Source organism: Molossus molossus, unplaced genomic scaffold, assembly GCF_014108415.1.
Source record: "Molossus molossus isolate mMolMol1 unplaced genomic scaffold, mMolMol1.p scaffold_m16_p_11, whole genome shotgun sequence".
NCBI classification, from domain to species: domain Eukaryota; kingdom Metazoa; phylum Chordata; class Mammalia; order Chiroptera; family Molossidae; genus Molossus; species Molossus molossus.
This window is the reverse complement of record NW_023425346.1, coordinates 83,322,993-83,348,683: the sequence shown is the minus strand read 5'-3', so window position 1 is coordinate 83,348,683 and position 25,691 is coordinate 83,322,993. Positions and strand designations below refer to the sequence as shown.

The 25,691-nt window shown below is 38.6% G+C and overlaps 1 long non-coding RNA gene across 12 annotated transcripts; it reads left to right on the top strand.

Moving 5' to 3' along the window:
* The first annotated feature begins 761 nt into the window (after positions 1-761).
* LOC118625660 lies at positions 762-20,268 on the top strand. Of its 12 annotated transcripts, none has more exons than XR_004958701.1 (6): positions 762-858; positions 10,561-10,694; positions 11,162-11,239; positions 18,168-18,264; positions 19,452-19,547; positions 20,164-20,268. It is a non-coding gene; the product is annotated as an uncharacterized LOC118625660 (long non-coding RNA). The 12 variants fall into 12 exon arrangements; XR_004958700.1 differs by lacking the exon at positions 762-858 and adding an exon at positions 9,018-9,111; XR_004958706.1 differs by lacking the exon at positions 762-858 and adding an exon at positions 9,155-9,220 and having other exon boundaries at positions 19,455-19,547.
* The last annotated feature ends 5,423 nt before the right edge of the window (positions 20,269-25,691 follow it).

Below are 25,691 nucleotides of genomic sequence, written 5' to 3'. Positions count from 1 at the left end.
CAATAAGTTATTTCTACTAAAGAAAAGAATCTTTCTTCCCAATATATTGCTTATTGCTTATTTCTTTTCTTCGTGGTCTTACTTCATTGGTAGGACTCAAGTATAAAGTTAAAATGTAGTGGTCACCATAGCGTCAAGTCTTACTTTAATGGTAGGATTCCTAAAGTTGTATTATTAAACATTTTGCATAAGGGTTTGGTAGATATAATATCATTTATAAAAGCTTGATGATTTGACTAAATATAAGAGAGTTACAAGAGATATAATTTTGAATTTAAAATTCACAAAATTTAATTTAAAATTATGAAGAATGTAATATTAATTTGGAACATATGTAAATAGGCTATCCTGGGCTTCTACTCCAGATTTAGGGCTGAGAGCAAGAACTGATTCTTCATAACTTGCTCACTATCACTGGCACCTTATAGATACTCATCAAATGTGAGATGATGTATGATTATAGCTACAAGAGCCATAATATACTTCAACTTGACTGTTCTTGGCCAACACGTCAGACATTTTTTATAAAATACAAATTGGTTACCTGCATTACTTGCATGGTTAGATTGGCTCTGCTTCCTATAAAAGAGTTCTTGAGTTTCTTCTATTTACCATGTGTTGGGCTCAATTTGTTGGTGGCAAAACAGCACCAGAATGTTACCAGCCATTGGGCCTTGGTTCAGCAACCTCAGTACTTGAGTTATGGCTAAAAAAGAATTTAGAGTCAAGACTCAAATACAAGCAAAAGTTTATTTAAAAAGTCACAGGAGTAGAAGTAAGCCATGGAAGAAGTGAGTCAGCTGCATGAGCTCAGGAGACAAGCTACAGAGGCAAAACTTAAGAGATAAAAAAGCAAAGGTATGTGTGCCTTGGAGGAAGGAGAGGGGGGAATGCTCTGGGTGTGCTTCAGAGAGAGAGAGAGTGCAGGGGCACTGGGGAAAGAAGCCGGTGGGGAAAGAAGCCGGTGGGGAAAGGTATCTATCGGCCCCGCCCCAGAGAGTACTGGGCCCTAAGGGATTTTATGGGCTGGAATTTTAGAGGCGGTCCCAGGGGAGGATCCTAATCGAATATTCATCAGCTTTCTGGGTGTGTCCTTTCAGGGCCAGGGTCTCCATCCATGGTTAGCACCATGGGTTAGCACCGGGGCAGGGTGTCTTTAGCCATCAAGGTGTCTTTAGATACCAGGATAGCTGGTCCTGATACCGGCCCCACCTGGCCTTGCTGCTTTTCTGGGCCTGGAGCTGAAACACAACTGAGGCCTAGATGTTATCTCTAGTTTGACCAAAACTCTGTCTCTGTGGTCAACAGACCCAAGTCTTTGTTCCTAAGAATACTTGATGCCAGTCAGAACCTCATTGTCCTGAGGGCTTAAGGGAGTAGTTGTGCAAGGGCTTGTATGGGAGTCATATGAGGCTATTCTCTGGTCCCCCTTGTTCCTCCTCTAAGGGGGTCTACCACATGACTAGTGATATGCTAGGGGAGGAAAGGGCAGGAGAGAGTCCATACCACATGACCAGCAATATGAAAGTTCAGGGAGTCAAGGTCACCCTGGGGAGGGAGGCCCCACCTTACAATTGTTCATTGCTAGGTCAATGTGGGTGACCTGTACCTAGCCCATCATCCTTGCTCTGCTCAGTCTGTCTAACTGCCCACCACAAATTAAGTGGGCAGGAGATATTTACCAGCTTGCATATTTTTCTTCCCACACTAAAATAGAATGTGGTTTCTACAGTTTCAGAAGGACATTCACACACATAATGAGTTCCAAAATGTAACTTCTAGTCTCATCACATATTGTGGCAGTTCATTTCCTGGATGAGTAAAATCTACAAGACAAAAAAGCCCTTAATAGCCTGTGGTCATCCTGTAGTCAAAACTTCATTCCTTTTTTTATATTGACTAACATGGCCTAGCTACCTGAAATCCCAAAGAAGTCTCAAGTGAAAACAACACTTGCAAAATTCTCTGATAATTTTTCTACAGGCTAAAAAAAATGCTACTAAATCAATTGTAAGTATATCAGACAGCTCCAGTACTCAGCAGATTGGTAAATTAGTAATGACAGTCTGCTTATAGACCTACCTTTGAGACCACACAGGTTACTTGTATCACAAATGCTTGAGAATGTATCATTTTTCCTAAGTTACCTGATGACTACAAGCTTGGCTTTGTCCATCCACCTTCTACCATGGTGCTCATAGAGAGTGCTTTGTCACATATTGTGAAACAAATGAACTCACTAGCCCTTGCTAATGTATCAACAGAATTTGGTCCAGAATGTAGTTAAACAACTGGCTAAAGGATTTCTCTTACTTAAAATTATTTTTTCCTAGGTCTTCTCATTTAAAAAAAACAAAAACTCATTTTACTGATATGCTAAGCACTGTATTTATTGTGAGTGTCCGTTGATCAAGATGAGACCCTTACCCTGAAGGAGGTTAGCAGAGGGCACAGATGAATTTACAATAATGTGAAGAAATGCACTTCGCTGCATCGTTGGTGTCTCCCTGTACTATGACTTTTCTTTGTCTTTAATGTTTATCATTTGTGTTTTTCTGTGCTTTCATTTCATGTGTGTGCACAGTGGATATTATGCCTTAAACCAGAAGGCCTACTTGATATCTGCAATTGGGTCCTTTAATCTGAACATTTTAATCAATGTTTCTAAAATTGAATCCCTTGGGAATTCCAAAAGCCCTAGTATCATTCCCTAGTGGCTGAGAGCAAAAGTCAGAGTTCTCTTTGGGAAAGGTAAATTCTTCATCACACAACAGCTATTTTAAATAATATATTGAGTGTGGAGAATATGAAAAGAAAAAAGAACTTTATGAAAACAGATTGAGCTGAAATTTCCACATTATCCTTTTCCAACAGCAGGGTTTTGAGCTCTGCCTGTGGGCTGGACATCAGAGGCGCGGCACTGGCTGCCCAGCTGGTGTATTTCATGCTGTGTGGTTTGTTAATGTAACTTTTTAAATATATTGTACGTATTAAAATTCCCTCTTAGTACTGTTTTTGCTGTGTCTCATAAACTTTGGTACGATGTGTTTTTATTTTCAGTTGACTCTTTTTTCTAATTTTCTTCATGATTTTTCTTTGACCCATTGTTGAATTTCCACATATTTGTGAGTTTCCTATTTTTCCTTCTGTCTCGTCATGGTCAAAGGTAATGTTTTGTATGTTTTTTTTAACATATTTAAACTACATTTGTGGCCTAATATATAGCCTACCTTAGAAAATGTCCCATGTGTCTTTGAGCATATGTGTTCTGTTGTTGGGTAGATTGTTCTGTATATATCTGTATATGTAATTAGCTTATTGTGTTACACACATTTTCTATTTCCCTACTATTTTTCTGGTTGCCCTATCCTTTACTGAGAGTGAATTATTGAAGTCTCCAGCTATGATTATACAACTGTCTACTTTTCTCTTCAATTCTGTCCATTTTTACTTCATATATTTTGGTAGTCTGCTATTAAATTCATAAATGTTTATAATTACTATATCTTTTGGCTGTATTGAAACTTTATTAATATATAATGCCCTTCATTGCCTCACAAACTTTTTGATCTAAAGTCTATATTGTCTGATATTAGTTTGGCCACCCTTACTCTCTTTTGGCTATTTTTTGCATGAACTACTTTTTCCATCCATTCATTTTCAATCTATCTGTGTCTTTGGATCTAAATCGAGTCACTTGTAGACAGTACACCGTTGGATCATGTGTTTTTATCCATTCTTCCAACCTCTGTCTTTTGATTGGAGAATTTAATCCATTTGCATTCAAAGTAATTATTGATAAGAAGGGACTTCTGTCACTTTGCTTTTTGTTTTTTATATGCTTTATAGCATTTTTTTTGTCTCTCATTTTTTGCATTACTGTCTCTATTGTGTTTAGGTGCTCTTTTGTAATGAATTGTTTTCATTCTCTTCTCATTGTCTAGGTGTATCTTCTATAACTATTTTCTTTATTTCCATAGAGATTACATTTAACATCCTAAAGTTATAATATTCTATTTGAATTTATATCAGCTTAACTTCAGTTACATACAAAAAATAGCTCTTTACAGCTCTGTCCCTATTATTTTTAGTTTTCGATGTCACAAAATTATATTTTTATATATTTGTACCTCAAACCATAAATTAATAATTTTCTTTAATGCATAAATCTCTTACATTTTGTAGAAAAGAGGATGTAGACTTATAAAAAAAAAGTTACAGTAATACTAGCTTTTAGACTAATATATTTAAAATATATGTAGTGTATTAGTCTCTTTAATCATGTAGAAAACAAAAGTGCAGTTACAAACTGTTGTTACAAAAACACTAGCTTTTATAATTTCCCATGTATTTGTCTTTACTGAGATCTTTATTTTCTCATACAGCTTCAAATTACTGTTTAGTGTCATTTCATTTTAACCTGCAGAACCCCCTTTAGCATTTCTTACAGGGCAGGTTTAATGTCAATGAACTCCCTCAGCTGTTGTTTATCTGGGAATGTCTTGATTTCTTCCTTGCTTTCAAGGGACAGTTTTTCCAGATGTAGGATTCTTGGTTGACTTTTTTTTTTCTTCTACCACTGTGAATATATCAGTTTATTGCCTTCTGGCCTCTAAAATTTATGAGAAGAAATCGGATAATTTTATTGAGAATCTTTTATAGGTGATGAGTTGCTTCTCTCTTGCTGCTTTCAAAGTTCTCTCTCTGTCTTTAGCTTTTAACAGTTTGATGTTTCTCAGTGTGAGTCTCTTTAAAGTTCTCTCTATTTGGATTTCCTTAAGCTTTTCAGATGTTTATATTCACATATCACATCATACCTAGGAAGTTTTTGGCCATTATTTCTTCAAATAATCTTTCTATGCTTTTCTTTCTCACTTTTCCTTTTGAGACTCCCACAATGCATATGTTGGTCCTTTTGGTGGTGTCCCACAGAACCTTTGGGCTCTGTTTGCTTTTGTTCAATTTTTTTTTCTGTTCCTGAGATTCATTGATTTCAAAGGTCCCATCTTAAAGATCATTGATTCCTTCTGCCTACTCAAATCTGCCTTTGAATTCTTGTGGTGAATTTTTATTTTGTTATTGTACTTTCCAGCTCTAGAAAAATATTTTGGTCTCTTTTAGGTTTTCTGTCTCTCATTAATATTTTCATTTTTTGTGTGTGTCATTTTCTTGACTTTTTTACATCTCCTTTAGTTCTCTGAGCATCTTGAAGACAGCTGTTTTAAAGTTTTGTCTAGTAGATCTGCCATCTTGTCTTTCTCAGGGATAGTTTCTGTTGGTTCAACAGTTTAATCATTTTTATTCTTTAAACAGCTATATTTTTCTGTTTCTTTGTATGCTTTGTGCTTTTTTGTTTGTTTTCTTGAAAACGGAACATTTAAATCTTATAATGTGGTAATGCTAGTAATTAGATTATCTTCTTTCCCCAGGATTTCCTGATTTTAGTTTAATTTAATTTTTAATTGTTCTAGGCTGTTTTCATGCCAGCCTGAAATTTAAACTGAAGGTCCTCTCAGACTTTTTCTGAACCTGTGCCTTTCTTTGGTCAATCACATTATAATTTCCCCTGTATATATAAATGCTGTTGAGTGTCTCACTCTTTTTTTTTAATCCTTCCCTGAGGACATTTTTGCATTCATCTTCAGATAGACTCAGAGGAAGAGAGGGAGGAAGAGAGAGAGAAACATCGATGTGAGAGAGACACATCGACTGGCTGCCACCCACACAACCCCAACTGGGGCCAGGGACAAACTGCAACTGAGGTACGTGTCCTTTGTGGGAACTGAACCCAGGTCTCTCTGGACCGTGGGCTGACACTCTAACCACTGAGCAAAACCAGCAAGGGCGAGTGTCCCACTCTTTAATGTCTGACTCTAAAAGTGTGGGGGGAAATGAAGGAGGACAAAAAAGATACTAGTTTTTTAAATCACTTAGAAGTTGCTTTCTCCTGAGGGTGATGAGTTTGCAACAGTTAAAGGGGGGTACAATAATGGCTGCCCATCTCTATCTGCACCTCTATGATCAGAAGTTGTAATCAGAAATCAAGGCACAGATCATTGGAGGAAAGGTCCTTATTGTTCACCCTGCATCCTACAAGCTGTGTACAAGATCTACAGGAACACACATATGGCTTCCTTCATGGGTGTGGGGGATGGGTAGCTACTGACAAGCTAAGAGCTAAAACTAAAATTAACCACAATTTACCATGTATGCCTTCCTTTGGGAGTTCCAAGTCTTCAATCGACTCCACAGTTCCAAAATAGTTTCATCAGAAAGATTCCCCCAGCCAGTATGGCTTAGTGGATTGAGCATTGTCCCACACACCAAGAGGTCACCAGTTTGACTCCTGTTCAGGGCACATGTTTGGGTTGTTGGCTTGATCCATAGCAGGGTGTGTGCAGGAGACAGTTGATTGATGTTTCTCTCTCATCAATGTTTCTGTCTCTCTCCATCTCTCTCTAAAAAATTAATAAAAACATATTTTTTTAAAAGAAGATTCTACTGCCCTGGCTGGTTTGGCTCAGTGGTTAGAGCTTTGGCCTGCAGACCAGAGAGACCCAGGTTTGATTCACGCTAAGAGTATGTACTTCAGTTGCAGTTCATCCCTGGCCCCGGTTGGGGTTGTGCAGGTGGCAACCTATTGATGTGTCTCTCTCACATTGATGTTTCTCTCTCTCTCTCTTCCTCCCTCTCTCCCTCCTGCTCTGTCTGAAGATAAATGCAAAAAAAAAAAAAAAATGTTCTTGGGTGAGGATAAAAAAAAAAAAGATTCTACCAGTGCAACAGTCTAGGTAGAGAATTTGTAAGATCACTGACTTTGAAATATCACTGACATACTGTCACCCTTCGGCTGTTTAATGCATTTGGAGGTAAGGAATATACATCTGTATCATGCCCATTGTACAATGGAGAGTTTTTCTCATGTTTCTTGGAAATCTCCTCATTACTTTTATTCTTTTGACCTCTCACTATTTTGTCCTCATTCACTTTTTAAAGTAAAAAAGTAATTTATTGCCTACTATGGCTTCTTTAACAATTTATAGTTTTGTTAAGATGTGAGTTCATGGTTCTGCATTTATTATGTATGTGGAATTGTCTGCTAGAAATTTTTTTTTCTTGTTCATCATATAGAATTAGACAAAAACTATCTGAATTTTCTGGTGCTCAGAAAGGAAAACTATGATTTTTAGTGCCCCTGAAATATGATTAGCATACTTGGTGATACCTACCTCTCTGTTTTTAACCTCTATGGACTCACAGCTAGTTACATAGACTCTCCTCACCCTGTTGATGTTCTAAATTTGACTATTTGACAACTGTCTGTTTTTTTTTTTCAGGTATTCTTTCTAGCATAACTTTAAATATCCTTGATATCCTTGATTTCATATCTGCTTCCTTATAGTTACAAGATGTTCCAACCTTATTTAGATTTTTTTCTATCCTGACATAGAACATGAAATTAATCCTGATTTCTTTTAGAATATTAGAGACCAAAACCTGGGTAACAGTGGTACACAGGAAACTAGTTCAGACCTCGAGAGAAGAAGTAAGAGCTTCTTTGTAGTCGGAAAAGAGTCAAGTTTATGCTGATATTGTCAATTTCTCTCCTCTTTCACTAAGTTATTTTTTGTGATTTTTTAATGTTATCTTTAAAATCTGAATATTCATGTTTTTTAACCAACAAAACCAGTTCTTTCTCTTCTTTCTTTTTCCCATCTCTCCTTCCCTCCTTCTTCCCCTTTTCTCCCTCTCTCTCTCTCTCTCTCTTTCTTCATAAAAGTATAATGTAGTGGTTAAGACTATAGGATTTCAAAACAGTCCACCTGATTCAAAATCACTTTTATTTCCTAGCCTTGTAACCTTAAGCAAGTTACTTAAATTCTCTACACCTCAATTTGTTTCTGTTTCATAAGAACAGTGCAAAGACTATTGAATTAACACATGTCAAGCCTATTACATTTTTAAATTTATTTGGAACAGTGTAAAAACCACTGAATTAATACATGTAAAGCAAATTAGATCTTTATATTTCCTTGGTTGAATTTTTGTTCTTCAACATCCTAAATAATATCGGAAATCTCAGTTGTTCTTCTTATTTTAAAAAAAAATGTCCATATAAAATCAAATAATCAGTTTCATATGCTTTTATATAAAACTAGTTTTGTTATACTTCTAAGCACAATTATTTTATAGTGTTAGAACTATATAATTACATCTCACTATTTTTAGAGATACTTTCAGAATGATGAGCTATCATTAAGGCAATTTAGAAACATATTGCATTTTCCTTAAGGAAGAAGATTTCTTAGTAAATGCCAAAATGTCAAAACTGAGAAGAAAAGAAGGAATCCAATAGCTTTGTAGCCTGTGACTCATTGTTCAATTTATATTCACCCAATATATGTCACCTTCCCTCCAGCAGACAGCCCTTCCAGGAGAGAATAACACATTGTCTGTAAGGATAGTATTTTCTTTTTAGTTTTCCTTCTGTTCTCTGTAATGTGAAAAATAGATATTCATATGTGACTTTAACTACTAAACAGTTAAATAATGAGATGTCTCAAAATTGTTCCAGGTGGGTGTCTTTGGGCCTCTCCCTTTGCCCTGGGTTTCAGGATTTGTTCTATAACGCTACATAATACAGGCTAAGGAACAAGTTTACTGGGCAAAGAGTTAGGTTGGCAATAAGAGACAACTTCAAGCCCCTTTGATTTTTCTTCATCCTTCAGAAGCCCAAGTCCTATCAGAGTGCTGTTGGCCACCCTGCCAGGGGAAGGACCTCATAACTGGGGGATTCTGTTGACTGTACGACATATTCTTCCTAGGCTATTGTGTGTTGCAGGTCAGCTTCCCTGGGAACGGACTCAAGGATGGAGATTTGCCTGCAGGAAGTTTACCGGGGAATGGATGCTCTTAAAATCAGGACTCCCATGGGAAGTACAGGAAGCAGAATTGGGTACAGATTGTGAACTATGTTGCCAACAGAAGCTTCAGGCCATCCTGCTAAGAGCTCTGGAGCTGGGCTGGCCTGGAGCTTTGCCTTTGTATCCGCATGTCAATTCATCATGGAATACTAGCTTCCTCCTGGAAGGGGCCATGAACTTGGTCTAGGTGACTGTGATGTTGTGATTTATAATAAGAATATATATTCCCTCTTGATCCTGTTTCTGGCACAGAGCTCCCAAAACCTTTGGAATTTCCTGTGAGGAGAGCACTAAAGGTATCTTTTGTTATTTTAATGATGTGACTTTATGGGTGCGGACAGGTTGCCAGTGGAGCCAACCAGGTGTTTTGTGGGTTGGATCCTTCAGTCCCATCTCCCCACCTCTGTGGAGGGGAGAAAGACTAGAAATGAATTTTAATCGCCAATAACCGATGGTGTAATCAGTCATGCCTATGTAATGAAGTCTCCATAAAAACCCCAAAGGATGGAGGTTTGGAGAACCTCTGGGTTAGTGAACACTGGGAGATGTGGGAAGAATGGTGTGCTGTAGAGAACACGGGAGCTCTGTGCCTTTCCCCATAACTTGCCCTATGTTTCTCTTCCATCTGGATGTTCCTGAGTTATATCCTTTTATAATTAACTGGTCATCTAATAAGTAAAATGTTTCTCTGAGTTCTGTGAACCACTCTAGCAAATTAATGGAACCCTAGGAGACAGTGGTTAGACTGACTGATCTATACTCAGATAGCAGCACAGGTGACAATCTGGACCTTTGTCATCTGAAGTGGAGTAGGCAGTTCTGTAGGACTGAGTCCTTGAACTAGGATCTGACACTATGTAGATAGTGTTGGAATTGAGTTGCATTGTGGGACTTCCAGCTGTGTTTGAGAATTGATTGGTAGTATGGGAAAATCTGCCACACATTGAAACTGGTGACCAGAATCATACTTAGCTACAGAACTTTTAGTGACTCTCTTCAGCAGAGATAGAGAGTAATTGCCAGGAGCAGAGACTCAGCTATGAGCTGTTGGCCACCAACTCTCCCAAAGATGGAGGGATGAGTGTTCTGTCCTGAGAAGGACATTTCTATAAATCATTGGGTAATAATTATAATGGTTTTAGGCTGAAAGTGTGACAATTATTTGTTACAACTTCCACCTTTTATTTATTTACAATGAAGTCTATGAAATTTTCTATGAACTCATAAAATGAATCTCCTAAGAATGTGAGTCCTTTCTCTATCAACAAAATTTTGTTGCTATACTTCACTTTAATGACAATAAAGGTAACTTTTTATTTGCACTATGCTTAGAAAAAGTCTTATAATTTGCTTATTTTCCCTGGGATTCCAATTCTGACTATTTAAAAAATAATATTATTTCAGAAATAATTGCAGCAGTTCACGTGTTACCATGGATCAGCTAATAATATGAAACTCAGAACCCATTAACCTTTCATTATTTTGGTTGTTTTAAGTTTTTATTACTGCTTTTTTGTTTTTCTTTAATCAGCAGTCTAGAACCAATTGCATATATCACTTTTGAAAGTCTTAACACATTTCTTAAATTCTCATCATCTTGGTGCTGTGGATTTATTTATTGAAGTTCATTTTACAGATGTTGTAATCAGTATTGGAGACACCAGGGGGATTCATCAAGCCCCAATCCTAGCAGCTGTCAGGGAAATTTAATAGCTGGAATGCCTATCTAAAGAAGAATATTTGAAAGATCTACTAAACCCTAGAAAAAAGGTATGTCTAACATTTTATTCTACAGAAGATTGAAGAACATTCACGTACAAAAATATCTGTAAGAGGATAGTCTTGTTCAGAGATCAGACTCTTTAGTACTTGATCCACACTATAAAACACGTGCACAATGGGATTCCCTTCACTTTTAATATTCCAGTCCAAGGGGACCAGTTCTAAGTCTTTAAAATATCAGTTAATATGTTTTATTTGAGAGATTTTATTGTATTTTTATGTGAAAAAAATGGGAGTTTCTAAAACTCTTCTACCTTCTCCCCCTTTCTCTTGCTCTTCCTTGTATCCTCCTTTTTATATTGTATTTCTGTTTCCTGCGTCTGCGCTGAGCACCCTGTGAGGAGGGCATGGGACAGCTACATAGTGGAATAGAAGATAAATTAGAATGAAGACTGATAGTGAGACTCAGTGTCAAGCATTGCTCAGGGCTTCCACCTGGTATATTTTCATTAAAGAATTAACTACTCACTGGATTTGTCACTAAGAGTTGCTCTAAGTAACTGCTCTAACACCATGTGGTTATGAGAAAACAGGTGAGTAACTGATAGTTGCTGCATTTGACCTAATATTTATCTCTTGTATTTTTAAGTCACATTTTGTATCTGCATTTCAAAGGAAAGTAAAAACAACATACTTTCTTTTCTGTCTCCTGACTTCCAAAATATTTTCACCTGATTGTCCTTGATAATTCTATATTGTATGTATAGGAAATGGTGCCAACTTTTGTGTAAGTCTTTAAAGAGTATAGATGCCTTGAGAATAGAACTATCAAATAAGTGTTTTTAATATACTTGTATATCTTTATTTCAAATTAGTTTATTTGATCTCTATTTTTGTTTTTCTAAGTTTCTTCCTTAGGGTACAGTGTCATTTTTCTTACATTATTAGGATTTGGGATTTCAGGATCCAGGGTGGGGGGTGTTAACAGTGCCAATAGGATTAATCTGAAGAAGATAAAAGTCCATCTTATGTCATGTCGGCAGAAATTCAGGGATAAAAAAAATACACTGTAAAATAAATCCTCACTTTAGAAACTCTTTGGCTTCTGTTAAAAATGGGAAATAAAATATGTGGCAATTTTAGAGAAACAAGCTTTATATTAGCTGAAACACCTCTTTTCAAACAAGACCAGATACCTAGGAAGGCCCAGAAACAGATCTGGATAAAGATATAAATGAGATTATATTTTACTTTTTAATTTGAATGATATGCTGGGGTCACTTGTGATTAACATCACATCCTCTGACATTCAATTATATATCTGAGAGACATCACTGATATTTAGCATACGTTTGGATTATCTTCCAAAGCTGTGCATTGGGATTCATTTTGTGTTTAATTGAATTTAATGTTAATGGTCATCTTATAGCATGCCTTCTGTTTTGGGTTTTTTAAATGTTTTATTTACTTGGAGTTTGTATGGTGTATATTGTTAAACATCTTTTAAAAATATGAATCAGCTATGTATGGACACTATAAATGTTTTGCTCTTGTTTCTGCACATGAAAGACAACTTGATTAGCTTAGACTTGTTGAATTACAATGCTTATTCATCAAATTTGAAACAGATTAATCTGTTGTCTTCTGGAATTTAATACTGAGAGTCTAAAGTAGGCTCCTCTGTGGCTAATTTTTTTTCTTCCTGTTTTAATTCCTTTAGAATTCGTTCTTCAACTATGATATTAGAAAATAAAATCACCAAAGAAAATATATCCCATTCTCTTTCATTCATTTTTCTAGTGTGTTAAATTTAATGTTTCCATTTGTAGAGTTGGGCTTCCTTGTTCTACAGTTTCTTTCCTTTTCTTTTTCTTTTCTATTTTTTTTTTTGCCTTTATTTATTCATTTGCTTTATGTGGTTGGCAGAACAATGCATCTCCCCACCCGGAAAGATGTCCATGGCCTAATTCCTGGAACTCATGAATATGTTATGTTACATGGCAAAAGAGACTTTGCAGTTTTATTACGGCTATGGGTCTTTAAAAAGGGGAATTGTCCAGGTGGTCCTAATTCTTTGTATGAGCCTTAAAAGCAGAGGAAGTCCTCTGGGTGGAGGCAGAAGACATGTGGCAGAAGGGAAAGTCAGAGACTCAAAATGTGAGGCAGCCTCTAGGAGGAAAGACAGCGAGCAAGGAAATGTGGCCTTTACTCATTCGGTAACAAGGACTGAATTTGGCAAACAACACGAATGAGCCTGGAAGTGGATTCTTCCTTAGAGCCTCCAGATGAGAAGTTTTGTTTTGACCTGATGAGACCTGGAGCAGAAGAACCAAATGAGGCAGCAGAGTGAATGGAAGCTACACAGATCATCTCGCAGAACCAAACTGGAATTACAACTAAAATAAAGACAAAAACGATAGGAAAAAGCAACAGAAAATCAGCTTGCGAGGATGATATAACCAGAGACACTGACTCAATCCTGGTAGGATTGCGGAAGTGTGAGAGGGGGGCTGGGAGCCCAGAGACTGCAGCGGCCTTAGCTGTGAGCAGCGCCCTCTGGTTGAACTCCCAAGCAGCTCCACAGCGCAGAGTTGGGGCAGACGCTAAAATAGCCACAGCCACCCACTTGAGCTCCGGCAGATGGAGGGCGGACTGGACAAGAACTGTGTGGGGACACTCGGGATTTGGATGGGGCTCACAGCTTTTGTTGAGTTGCAGCCATGCAGGATAGTGGCCATCTACTCTTTCCCAGGGTTCTGGGAAGAGGCAGTGGCCCCTCCCTTGGGGATCCAACCCCACCCTGTGAGCCATTGAAATGCAAATTGAGTCTCACTAACAACCAGCATCTGCCCCACCCTTGGGAAATCCCCTTACACTGAGCAGCTGAGGGAGTTTTTCATTCAACTGAGAAGCCAAGGCTCTTCAAGTAGCCACTACTGATAGCCTCCAGCCATAAAATTAGAAGATAACTACCATTCTTGGGCTAGCAACTCTAACCAGGAAAGTAAGACTTGACAGTGGTTTTAACGTGGGTCCTCCCTGGTACATCCAAACCCAGGAGAGGGAGCCATAAACAGCAGAACACCAACACCCATGGGGAAAATTTGGCAGGTTCCAAGCCCACAGTGATAACCAAAATGCTGAAACACAAAAAGAAAGGCCAAATGAAAGAACAAGAGACCTCTACCAAAGATGAGATAAATGAGGTGCAGCTAAGCAAGTTAACAGAACTAGAATTCAGAGCCATGATCTTGAAGAAGCTTAACAGCATGAGTAAGGACACAGAGATGCTGAAAATCAACCAATTAGAAATCAAAAACCACCAAGAAGAAATTAAGAATGACATATCAGAAATAAAGAACACATGGAAAGGTCTAAACAGCAGAGTAGAGGAGAATCAGTGAATTAGAAGGCAGGGTAGAAAAAAATCAACCAATCAGAAAACCAAAAGGAAAAAACAATTAAAAAACAGGAAGACAGCTTAAGAGAACTGTGGGACAACTGGAAATGTAATAATATTCACATCATAGGAGTCCCGAAAGAAGAAAAAAATGAGCAAGGGATAGAGAATATATTTTAAGAAATAGTGACAGAAAACTTCCCTAATTTAGTGAAGGAAGAAGGCATTCAAGTTCAAGAAGCACAGAGAGCCCTAAGTAAGAAGAACCCAAACAGGCCTACACCAAGACACATAGTAATCAAAATGCCAAAAATTAAAGACAAAGAGAGAATCCTAAAAGCAGCAAGACATAAGCAACAGGTTACCTACAAAGGAACCCCCATAAGGCTATCAGCTGACTTCTCAAAAGAAACACTACAAGCCAGAAGGGAATGGCATGAAGTAAACAAGGTCATGAAAAACAAGGATATGAATCCAAGACTATTCTACCCAGCAAGGCTGTCATTCAAAATAGAAGGTCAAGTAAAGAGCTTCCAAGACAAAAAAGGCTAAGGAAATATATTAGCACCAAACCAGCACTGCAAGAAATGTTAAAAGGACTGCCGTAATTATTAGAACAAATAGGAAGAAAAATAGAACCAAACTAAATAAAATGGCAATACATAAGTACATATCAATAATCACCTTAAATGTAAATGGACTGAATGCTCCGATAAAAAGATACAGAGTAGCTGATTGGATAAGAAAGCATGACTCGCCCTGGCTGGTTTGGCTCAGCGGTTAGAGCGTCGGCCTGCGATCTGGAGAGACCCGGATTCGGTTCCCGCTAAGGGCATGTACTTCGGTTGCAGTTTGTCCCCGGCCCTGGTTGGTTGTGCGGGTGGCAGCCACTCGATGTGTCCCTTCACGTCGATGTCTCTCTCTCTCTCTCTCTCCCTTCCTCTCTCTCCCTCCCACTCTATCTGTACAAAAAATGGAAAAGTATCCTCGGGTGAGGATAAAAAAAAAAAAAAAAAAAAAAAAGAAAGTATGACTCATCTATATGTTATTTACAAGAGACCCACCTCACAAAAAAAGACTCACATAGGTTGAAAGTTAAGGAATGTAAAAAAAGCTTCCAAGCAAACGAAAAGCAAAAATAAGCTGGGGTAGCAATACTCATATCTGATAAAATAGATTTCAAAATGAAGGCCATAACTACAGACAAAGAAGGCCACTGCATAATATTGAAAGGATCTATCAAAAAGGAGGATATAACCTTGATAAACATGTATTCACCCAATATAGGAGCACCAACATATATTAAAAATCTTCTGGAGGACTTCAAAGGAGAAATCAACAGCAATACAATCATAGTAGGGGACTTCAACACCCCGCTGACATCACTGGATAGATCCTCTAGACAAAAAATTAGCAAGGAAACAGAGACTCTAAATGAAGCACTAGACCAAATGGATTCAATAGATACCTACAGAAAATTACACCCCAAAACTACAGAATTCACATTCTTCTCAAGTACACATTGGACATTCTCAAAGATAGACCACATGATAGGACACAAACTAAATCTCTACAGGTTCAAGAAGATTGAAATCGTATCAAGCATCTTCTCAGATCACAATGGCATGAAACTAGAATTCAATTGCAACAAAAACATGCAAAGACATTTGAACACATGGAAACTAAATAGCATGTTATTAAACAATGAATGGGTTACCATGGAGATCAAGGAAGAAATTAAAAACTTCCTGGAAACCAATGAAAATGAACACACAACATAACAAAATCTTTGGGATGCAGCAAAAGCAGTTCTGAGAGAGAAGTTCATAGCATCACAGGCCTACCTCATGAAACAAGAAAAAATTCTAATTGACTGTCTAACCTCACAATTTAAAGAATTAGAAAGCAAACAAAAATAAAACCCCAAAGCAAGTAGAAGGAAGGAAATAGCAAAGATCAGAGCAGAAATAAATGACATAGAGACCAAAAAAACAGTTCAAAGAATCAATGAAACAAAGAGCTGGTTTTTCGAAAAGATAAACAAGACTGATGGATCCTTACCTAGACTCACCAAAAAACAAAGAGAGAGAACCTAAATACACAAAATCAGAAATGAAAGAAAAGTAACTGATACTACAGAAATACAAAAGATCATTAACAACCACTATGAACAATTATATGCCAACAAATTCGTCAATCTAAGCAAAATGGACAATTTTCTAGACACACAGTCTCCCAAAACTGGACTGGGAAGAGATAGAAAACTTGAGCAGATCAATAACAACTAAGTGAATTGAAGAGGTAATCAAGACTCTCCCAGAAAACAAAAGCCCAGGCCCGGAAGACTTCATGGGGGAGTTTTACTGAACATTCAAAAAATAAATAACACCAATTCTCCTCAAACTATTTCAAAAAATTCAAGAAGAAGGAAGACTTCCAAATTTGTTTTATGAAGCCAGCATAATTCTAATTCCAAAACTAGAAAAAGACATTACAAAGAAAGAAAACTACAGGCCAATATTCCTGATAAACATAGATGCCAAAATCCTGAACTAAATACTAGCAATTTAGATACAGCAATACATCAAAAAAATTATTCACCATGACTAAGTGGGATTCATCCAAGGGATGCAAGGCTGGTCTAATATTTGCAAATCAATAAATGTGATACACCACATAAACAAAATGAAGAATAAAAATCACTTGATCATATCAACAGATGCTGAATAGCATTAGACAAAATCCAGCATCCATTTCTGATAAAAACACTCACCAATATGGGAATAGAGGGATCATATCTCGACATAATAAAGGCCATATATGAAAGACCTAAAACCAACATCATACTCAATGGGCAGAAACTAAAAGCATTTCTCTTAAGAACAGGAACAAGACAGGGATGTCCACTTTCGCCACTCTTATTTAACATTGTACTGGAAGTCTTAGCCACAGCAATCAGACATGAAGAAAAAATAAAAGGAATCCAAATTGGAAAGGAGGAAGTGAAACTGTCATTATTTGCAGATGACATGATATTATACATAAAAAACCCTAAAAACAGCATCAAAAATCTACTAGCCTTAATGAATTTGGCAAAGTAGCAGGATACAAAATAAACGTCAAGAAATCGATGGCATTCTTATACACCAATGATGAACTCACAGAAAGAGAAACTGAAAAAACAATCCCATTTACCATTGCAGCAAAAAAATTAAGATACCTAGGAATAAACTTAACCAAAGAAGTAAAGGACCTATTTGCAGAAAACTACAGGACATTGAAAAAAGTAATAGGGAAAGATATAAAAAAGTGGAAGCACATACCTTGTTCATGGATTGGAAGAATTAACATCATTAAAATGTCCATATTACCCAAAGCAATCTATAGATTCAATGCAATGCCCATCAAAATACCAACAACATACTTCATAGAACTAGAACAAATACTTCAAAAGTTCATATGGAACCAAAAAAGACCCCGAATAGCCACAGCAATCTTGAAAAAGAAGGACAAAGTAGGTAGGATCAGAATACCAGCAACTGTAATCAAAACAGCCTGATACTGGCAAAAGAACAGGCATATAGCTGTAAGAAAGAAACACATCTTATCCTTTGAGACGACATGGAGGGACCTGGAAAGTATTATCCTAAGTGAAACAAGCCAAGCCAAAAAAGACAAATACCACATGATCTCACTTATTTGTGGAATATAATGAACATAACAGTCTGAGGAATAGGGTAGACCCAGAAACATGGAAGTAGGGTACAGACTGACAACCCTCAGAAGAGGGTGTGTTGGGGTGAGGGAAGAGATAAACCACAGAACTTATAAGCATGTACGCATAAGCAATGGACAAGGACAACAAAGCTGGGGATGGGGCTGGGGGTGGACGATGGGGAGGAGGGTGTCAATGTGGTAAAAAAGGAGAAACATCTGTAACAAAAATAAAATTAAAAATAAATAAATAAATAAGAACCAAATGAGCCCGCCCATACTTCTGACCTATAGAACTGTGAGAGCATCACGGTGTGTTGCTTTAAACCACTGAAGGTGTGATGATTTGTTACCACAGCACAAGAAAACAAGGCACTTCATTTGTTACATTTTTTGTTTCTTTCCAGGTCGATACACCTGTATTCAAGTGGGAGTGTGCATGAATAGTTTATGTTTCTCTGCTTTGCTTAGACTTGGGAATTCAGTTATTCAATCAGAAGCCTTGTAAGCATGGTGTGAAAAGCTCGATTTTACTTCCTAAACAGAAACTCAGAAGGAGGATGTCTGAATTATGTAATTGTTATTTTGACTGTAAATTGAGTATAGAAATTCCTATCCTCTGTTATAACTTATGTATCAAAAAAGCTTGCTAAAATAAAATGATGAGCATGATGACATGTAAAGCAGTTAAATGTATTTGCATGGATACTACCTTCCTTGGAAAGACTGATGATATTCTTTCAGACTGAGTTAGGCTCTTGAATGAAGTTGAAAATGAAAAAGGTATGTGATCAAGGTGTTTGAACACATACACATGCAGATACACACACACGTGCAAGGATTTCTTCAGAACACATGTAACTCTCAGTTAATACAATGTTGTAAAATTGAGCCTGGTAGAATGAATTAATTCAAGTAGTTATTTTTAAACAACAGTGATGTGAAGAAAATTAATGAATCAGACTGAACATCATAAGTAACTTTTTTCCCCCTGAAATCTCACAACTCAGTGTCTTTGTGAGCCAACACAGTTATAATTGGTAGGAATGGATGCATATATAAAAGAAAAATTCAAAATTCAATAACAGTGAATTTGCATATTTTTAAAATTTATTCAGATGTCCAATTGGTATTAAATGAAAATATATGATTCATTTGGTTTTTATATTTTGGTATTAATTCATCCTTTGTTGTAGAGTATAATAATAACAATCAACATTTTAAGGCTGAATCCACCACTCATTTCTTGACTTTGGGCAAGTACTCATCATTCCTGAGCCTCTCCTCATCTGAAATGGGAACCTTGCAAGGATGGCGTCCTTAAGAAATAAGATAACAACTCTCAAAGCTATGAAGCACAATGGCCAGCCCTTGGTCTCAAGGGGCAGCAGCTTCATTTACTGAGAACCTTTCCTGTGACGCTACTGTTCTTGATGCTCCAGAGGAAGCAGTGAAATATGAATAAGGCACGTCTCCAGCTTTGAAGGACCCACAATCTAGCAGAAGACATGGAAGACTAATCAGAACACCGAGTAAATTAGTAATTGCCAGGAGAGATGTGTGTACAAAGTGCTGTGGGGTGGAGGGGGAGGGAGATTGACAGTCTCTTGTGAAGTCGAAGGAGGTTTTATAGGAGCGATGATTTCTGAGCAAAACTGGCTGTTGACATTTTCCATGTGGAATATTTTCAGCAGAACCGTACGAGGGATCCACAGTACCACTCATCACACAGGTGTGACTATGGAAAGGCATGAAGTCAGGGGACTACTTCATATATTTGGGGAACAGTAAGTATGGAGGCACCACTTTTCTGAACAGGACCTGGGGATAAAACGTGGCTTTCAGGGCCTTGTCCTTGGCCACAGAGGCACCTGCCAGTCGAGGCTGGAGGCCATTTCGGCTGGTGCTCTCCTGAGTCATCTCTTAGGCAGCCGTACTTTCCAGAGAGCTGGGCTGCCAGGATGTGGGTGGTTGTGCAAACAGTGTTTCTGGGTGACCGGATGGGTACCCGCCAAATCCGTGCTCCAGACAGCTGGATGAGGATGTCAGTGAAAACGTCTCTCTTAATGAATGAATACACAGACAATGGCCAATCCGTATATTTAAAACCTGGCACAGCAAGTTACTATATTCACTCTCTCGCTACATCGAACCACAGTGGCTCTACCCTTGAACATCTGGAAGCCGGTCTCACTATCCATCCCTATGTTCCAGTTTAATCTAGTTTTCAGGCACTAGTATCATACAGAAAGGACAATCAAAGTCAAGTTTTATTTGGAGGAAAAATTCCAGGGATATTTAGAAATTCATAAAAGAGGAGAGCAGAGAATTTTCTGTTTAGGGTGATGTTAAACAAGACTTGAAATTGGAGTATAATGCAGTGAGTATCTCCCTGGTTCCCAGCCCATCCAGGAACGACACAGGAGGCACCCCAGTGGCTGTGGTTCAGGACGACAATGAGCTCATTCCAGGAATGCATGACAGTTGAACTGGGAGAATATCACAGTTAAAGGTAAGGCCGTCAGTTGGGAACACCGGGTGCCCTTAACTTCACGGATGCTGCCATGAATGAAGGAGCCGACCAAGGCTGCCTTAAAATGCCCCTCAGCTTGACCAGACTCTAGACAGGCTTCTTCCTGCCTCTAAGCCCTGATCTCCCTTCCCTTAGAGCATTTACTTTACAAAACGCATGCAATTCTTTGCCCCTTGGAGATATAAACCTTTAAAAATAAAACAAAAACTTTGTGCCAGTTTTATAAACCAGGACTGTCTTTCTCAGAAACCGGGAAGTTGTCTCTTTGAAATGTGATTATCAAAGAAGATAGCAGCCCGGTCTCCCAGTCTCTGCAGGCCAGTAGGTGGTCACCCTGTCGAGGAGCCTTGCTCTCAGTTGTGACACTACCTGCTGCCGTGAAGATATGAGCAAGCCCCCCACCCCTCATTTGGGTAAAGCCAATTAGCAAACACATATGGCCTATGATCTCTCCCTCACTTCAGCTCTTAAATTTTTTTCTGTGTTATATTTCAGCAGAATTTAGTGCAAATTAAGTTCTGGCCTTTTTCTCACATTGCGGGAATCTTGAATGAAGTTCTCCTCGCCTGTTTAACTTGGGTGAATTGTTTTGTTTTGACAGAACCTAAAACTGAATTTCTAATGGAGTGTGCTGTGAGTAACCCAGTGTATGAGGTGACAGGCAAGGGACAGCTAAAATCAAAGGTCACAGTAGGGTTGTGGGGGATCTCTGAATGTAAGGCAGAGAGATGACCTTGAACCAAGAGCAGTGGTCAAGGCAGCGAGGAGTGGTGAGGGAGGCAAACAATACTGGGGTGGAGCAAAGGAGCAGCTGCAAACATCTACACTGGACACGTGCCCATGATTCTGTGCTTCTCCTGAGCTTCTGAATGATTAGAAGACAGTTATGTGATCAGGGAAGTGAATATTTTCCAGTGGAAACTTATTGTAGATAGAGGCGTTGCTTTTTGTTTTTGCATGCAATCTTCATATTCAAGGGATAAATAAAACAATCCAAGCAATGTTCTCTAGACTTGCACCCAGATAATGTAACATGGCAGCTGAATTTGTTCTTTCTTATTCCCAATCCAGTTCACTTTCTACTCGCTCACATTTCTCATTTCAAAAAGGAAGGAAATGAAAATTTGTTGGAGGAAAGGCTAGGGAGAAGCTGGATATTGAAATTGTCCCAGCTTAGAAACTCAGGTTATCAGGACTTCAATGGGAGATATTTGAGAGATGGAATAAGGAAGAGGGATCCCGATTTAGCAGCATATGAGACAAAAAGTAAAACTAGTAAAAATAACTAGCACATGTTGGGTTTAGGAGGTGAGGAAGGTAGAGGAATGTTCTCTAAAACACAGGAATATGTGTAAAATGTTTAAGAGGTATAAGTCGCCAGCTTTGGGGATTCATTACAAGTTGTTATTGGTTAAGAAAATGTACAAAAGTCATCTATAGAAAATTTGAGATACAATGCTTCCTGATTAGAGAATATGAAAAGAAGACAAAACAATGAGAGTTTGACAAATTAAATGTCCTAAGGAATAAATACTCATCAAAGATAATGGAGAACCAGGGAAAGAAGAGAAACAATGGAACTTGTTCTTAAGAAAAGCCAAAAAATTTCCTATGAATACATAGGTGGTTAATATGTAATGATGAAGAAACAATCATCAAAATGGACAGGCAACCCACTGTATGGGAGAACATCATTGCCAATGATACATCAGATAAGAGGTTAATTCCCAAAATACATAGAGTGCTCATACAACTCAACAAAAGAAAGACAAAGAACCCAATTAAAAAATGGGCAGAGGAGCTAAATAGACACCTCTCCAAACAGGACATATAAATGGCTAAGAGACCTATGAAGAAATGCTCAATATCACTAATCATCAGAGACATGCAAATTAAAACAACAGTGAGGTATCACCTCACACCTGTCAGAATGGCCACCATCAACAAATCATCAAACAACAAGTGTTGGCGAGGGTGTGGATAAAAGTGTACTCTAGTACACTGCTGGTGGGAATGCAGACTGGTGCAGCCACTATGGAAAATATGGTTTTACCTCAAAAAATTAAAAATTCAATTGCCATTTGGCCCAATGATTCCATTTCTATTAATATAACTAAGAAGCCTGCAACACAAATCAGAAAGAATATATGTACCCCTATTTTCATAACAGCACTATTTACAATAGCTAAGATCTGGAAACAGCCCAAGTGTCCATCAGTAGACGAATGGATAAAAAAGCTGTGGTACATGTACACAATGGAGTACTATGCAGCTGTAAGAAAGAAAGATCTTTTATCCTTTGAGACGACATGGAGGGACCTAGAAAGTATTATCCTAAGCAAAACAAGCCAAGCAGAGAAAGACAAATAACACATGATCTCACTTATTTGTGGAATATAATGAACATAACAGTCTGAGGAATAGGGTGGACCCATTCTACTGGGTACAGACTGACAACCCTCAGAAGAAGGGCCCTGGCCGGTTTGGCTCAGCGGTTAGAGTGTCGGCCTGCGGTCCTGAGAGACCCGGGTTTGGTTCCCGCTAAGGGCACGTACCTCGGTTGCAGTTTGTCCCCGGCCCTGGTCGGTTGTGCGGGTGGCAGCCACTCAATGTGCCCCTTTCGCATCGATGTTTCTCTCTCTCTCTGTTCCTCTCTCTCCCTCCCACTCTACCTGAACAAAAAATGGAAAAATGTCCTCGGGTGAGGATAAAAAAAAAAAAAAGAAGAAGAAGGGGTGGTGAGGGGAGGGGAGAGATAAACCACAGAACTTATAAGCATGTATGCATTACTGATGGACACGGATAACAGATATGGGGTAGAGGGATGGGGAGGAGGGTGTCAATGGGGACAAAAAGGAGAAACATCTGTAACAAAAATAAAAAATAAATAAATAAAATCAACTAAAAAAATTATAGTGATGATGTTAATGATTGTTGTTTTTTTAAAAATTTATTTTTAAAGAGAGAGGGAGAGAGAGATAGAAACATTGATGAGAGAGAACATCAATTGACTGCCTCCTGCACGCCCCTCACTGGGGATCGAGCCCACAACCTGGGCATGTGCCCTCACCGGGAGTTGAACCAGCGACCTCTAGGTGCATGGGTCGACACTCAACCACTGAACCACACTGGCTGGGCTGTTTATTGTTTTTGTTTGTTTGTTTGTTTTGTTTAATATTTAGGACCCAGGAGAGACATTTGAAAGTTAAATGAAAAATCTATCCATCTAAAGAATTACAATGTAAATGAGGCTAGCAAGGACTAGGCATTATGTTAATCCTTGGTGCACAAGCTTCCTATTTCTCTGCTGACTCCTACCTGGCGTTTAGGATGGAGCTGATTTGCTGGAGGATGTTTCTCAGAATATGCTTTCCCTCAGTTTTTGTTCTTTGCTTGCTCTGTGCCTCAGAGAATATGTCTTTTGCAGCTTTACTGCACTCTTTTTTTTTATCCTCACCCGAGGACATTTTTCCATTTTTTGTTCAGATAGAGTGGGAGCGAGAGAGAGAGAAACATCGACATGAAAGGGACACATCCAGTGGCTGCCACCCACATGACCCAACCAGGGCCAAGGACAAACTGGAACCGAGGTACATGCCCTTAGCAGGAACCAGACCCGGGTCTCTCTGGACCGCAGGCTGATGCTCTAGCTACTGAGCAAAACCGGCCAGGGCACTGCACTCTTTAATTATTACTTATACTCCGGACTTATTAGCCTAGTGATGGAGAGTGTGCGGGGCTCTCTCCTATTCTGACTTAGCCTCTGTCTTAGACAGGCTCTGTGTCTCTGGGTATAAGGGCTGTGGTTCTCCAACTGTAGTCTTGGGCCCAGGTTACATTCCTGCCTCTTCTCTATAACAGTAGCTCAACTGCGACAGTTTTGTCCCTCAGGGGACATTTGGCAGTATCTGGAGACATTTTTGGCTGTCATAACTGGGCAGTGTTACTGGCATCTGGTAAGTAGAGGCCAGAGATGCTGTTAACTGTCTTTCAATACAGAGGACAGCCCCTTAACAAAGGTGAATCTACCTTAAATATCAATAGAGTGTAAATTGAGGAATAGCCCTGGGTGGGTAGAAGGATTTTTGCTTGTTTATTTCTGTTCCCTTCCCATCACTGCAATGAGTTTTCCCCAGTTCCATAAGGGCTGCTGTCTCATTATTGTTGTTTATTTGGCTTTTATTTTTTTCTCTTAACATCCCTCCTTCTTAGATTATGGCTGTTGCTCCATAAAAAAAAAAGATTAAGGTGAAGATTCCAAGTAGTGTTTCCTACCGTTCTGTAGCATTTGCTGTTGGGTGCGGAGGGTAGAAGACGAAGACAGCAATAGTGATGGAGCCCCACGCTCACATGTAGGCCGAAGGAGCTTCAGATTTTCTTGCCAGCCTGCATTCAGCCTCCACCAGTTCATCAGCAGTTCCAGCTGAAGTATTTTTACCATGCTTGGCTGCCTGGGTCCCAGGGGAGCAAGTGTTCCCGTCCTGCCCACCCATCTCTCCCCAGAGTGCGGGTCAGTTGAGTGCTGTGCTTCCTCAGCTCCCTGTGGGCTCAAGTAGACTCATGCGCTTGCACTTGGTCTGACTTTATCTTTGTTGCAGGGGTAGGAGCAATGTTCTTTCTAGTTCTCTAAATCCCCAAGCAAAAATTGGAAATTAATACCGAGAAAGTGTTGCAGTAAAATTAACCATCAGGGAATATGCCTTTTCAGAGCAGCTGACTCCATCTCAACATTTTAAAGTCTGTTTTTGATATAAAAACATTTCAAATGACAAACTATCTCCTGCATTTCTGTTCTTCATTGCTTGTTTGAGGAAATAAGTAAGTTAACCCACGCTTAATTGTAAATAGTGTTCTCTATGTAAACAGATCACTCGATATTTACATCTAGTTAAAAGAAATGATCAAATAAAAATGTATTCATGCCTTTACTGTCGCTTTGCCTGGTTTTTAAATTTTCTAATGTGAAAATTGATCTATTAATATCTACCAAATATGCGCTTACATGCATCTCATCGATCACTTCGAGACTGTGCGTACCTGCCGTCATGTCTGGAAATTGGGCAGCTTCAAGTCTGATGGCTTGTAAAATGGCTCTTTGAAAAAATGTGCAGCAGGGAATCAGAAAAACCTTTGTTTTTATCATCCCCTTGACCTAAAAACATTCTCAAAAGGACTAGAAAATAGGTGGATGACAACCATGTTTTCCCTTTCCAAAGAATTCTAAATGTACTTGATGGTAAACTGTGGTTGGGGGCAGGCCGTAACAGGGGTGCCCACACAAGGCATCCAGCACTTCCGAATAGGTTTCTTCCTGTACCCTCTTCTCCACTCTCCTTTCCCCACATCTTTCTCCTTGTTTCACTTTCCTCCAAAACTTGACTGAAGTATTTTTATCTTT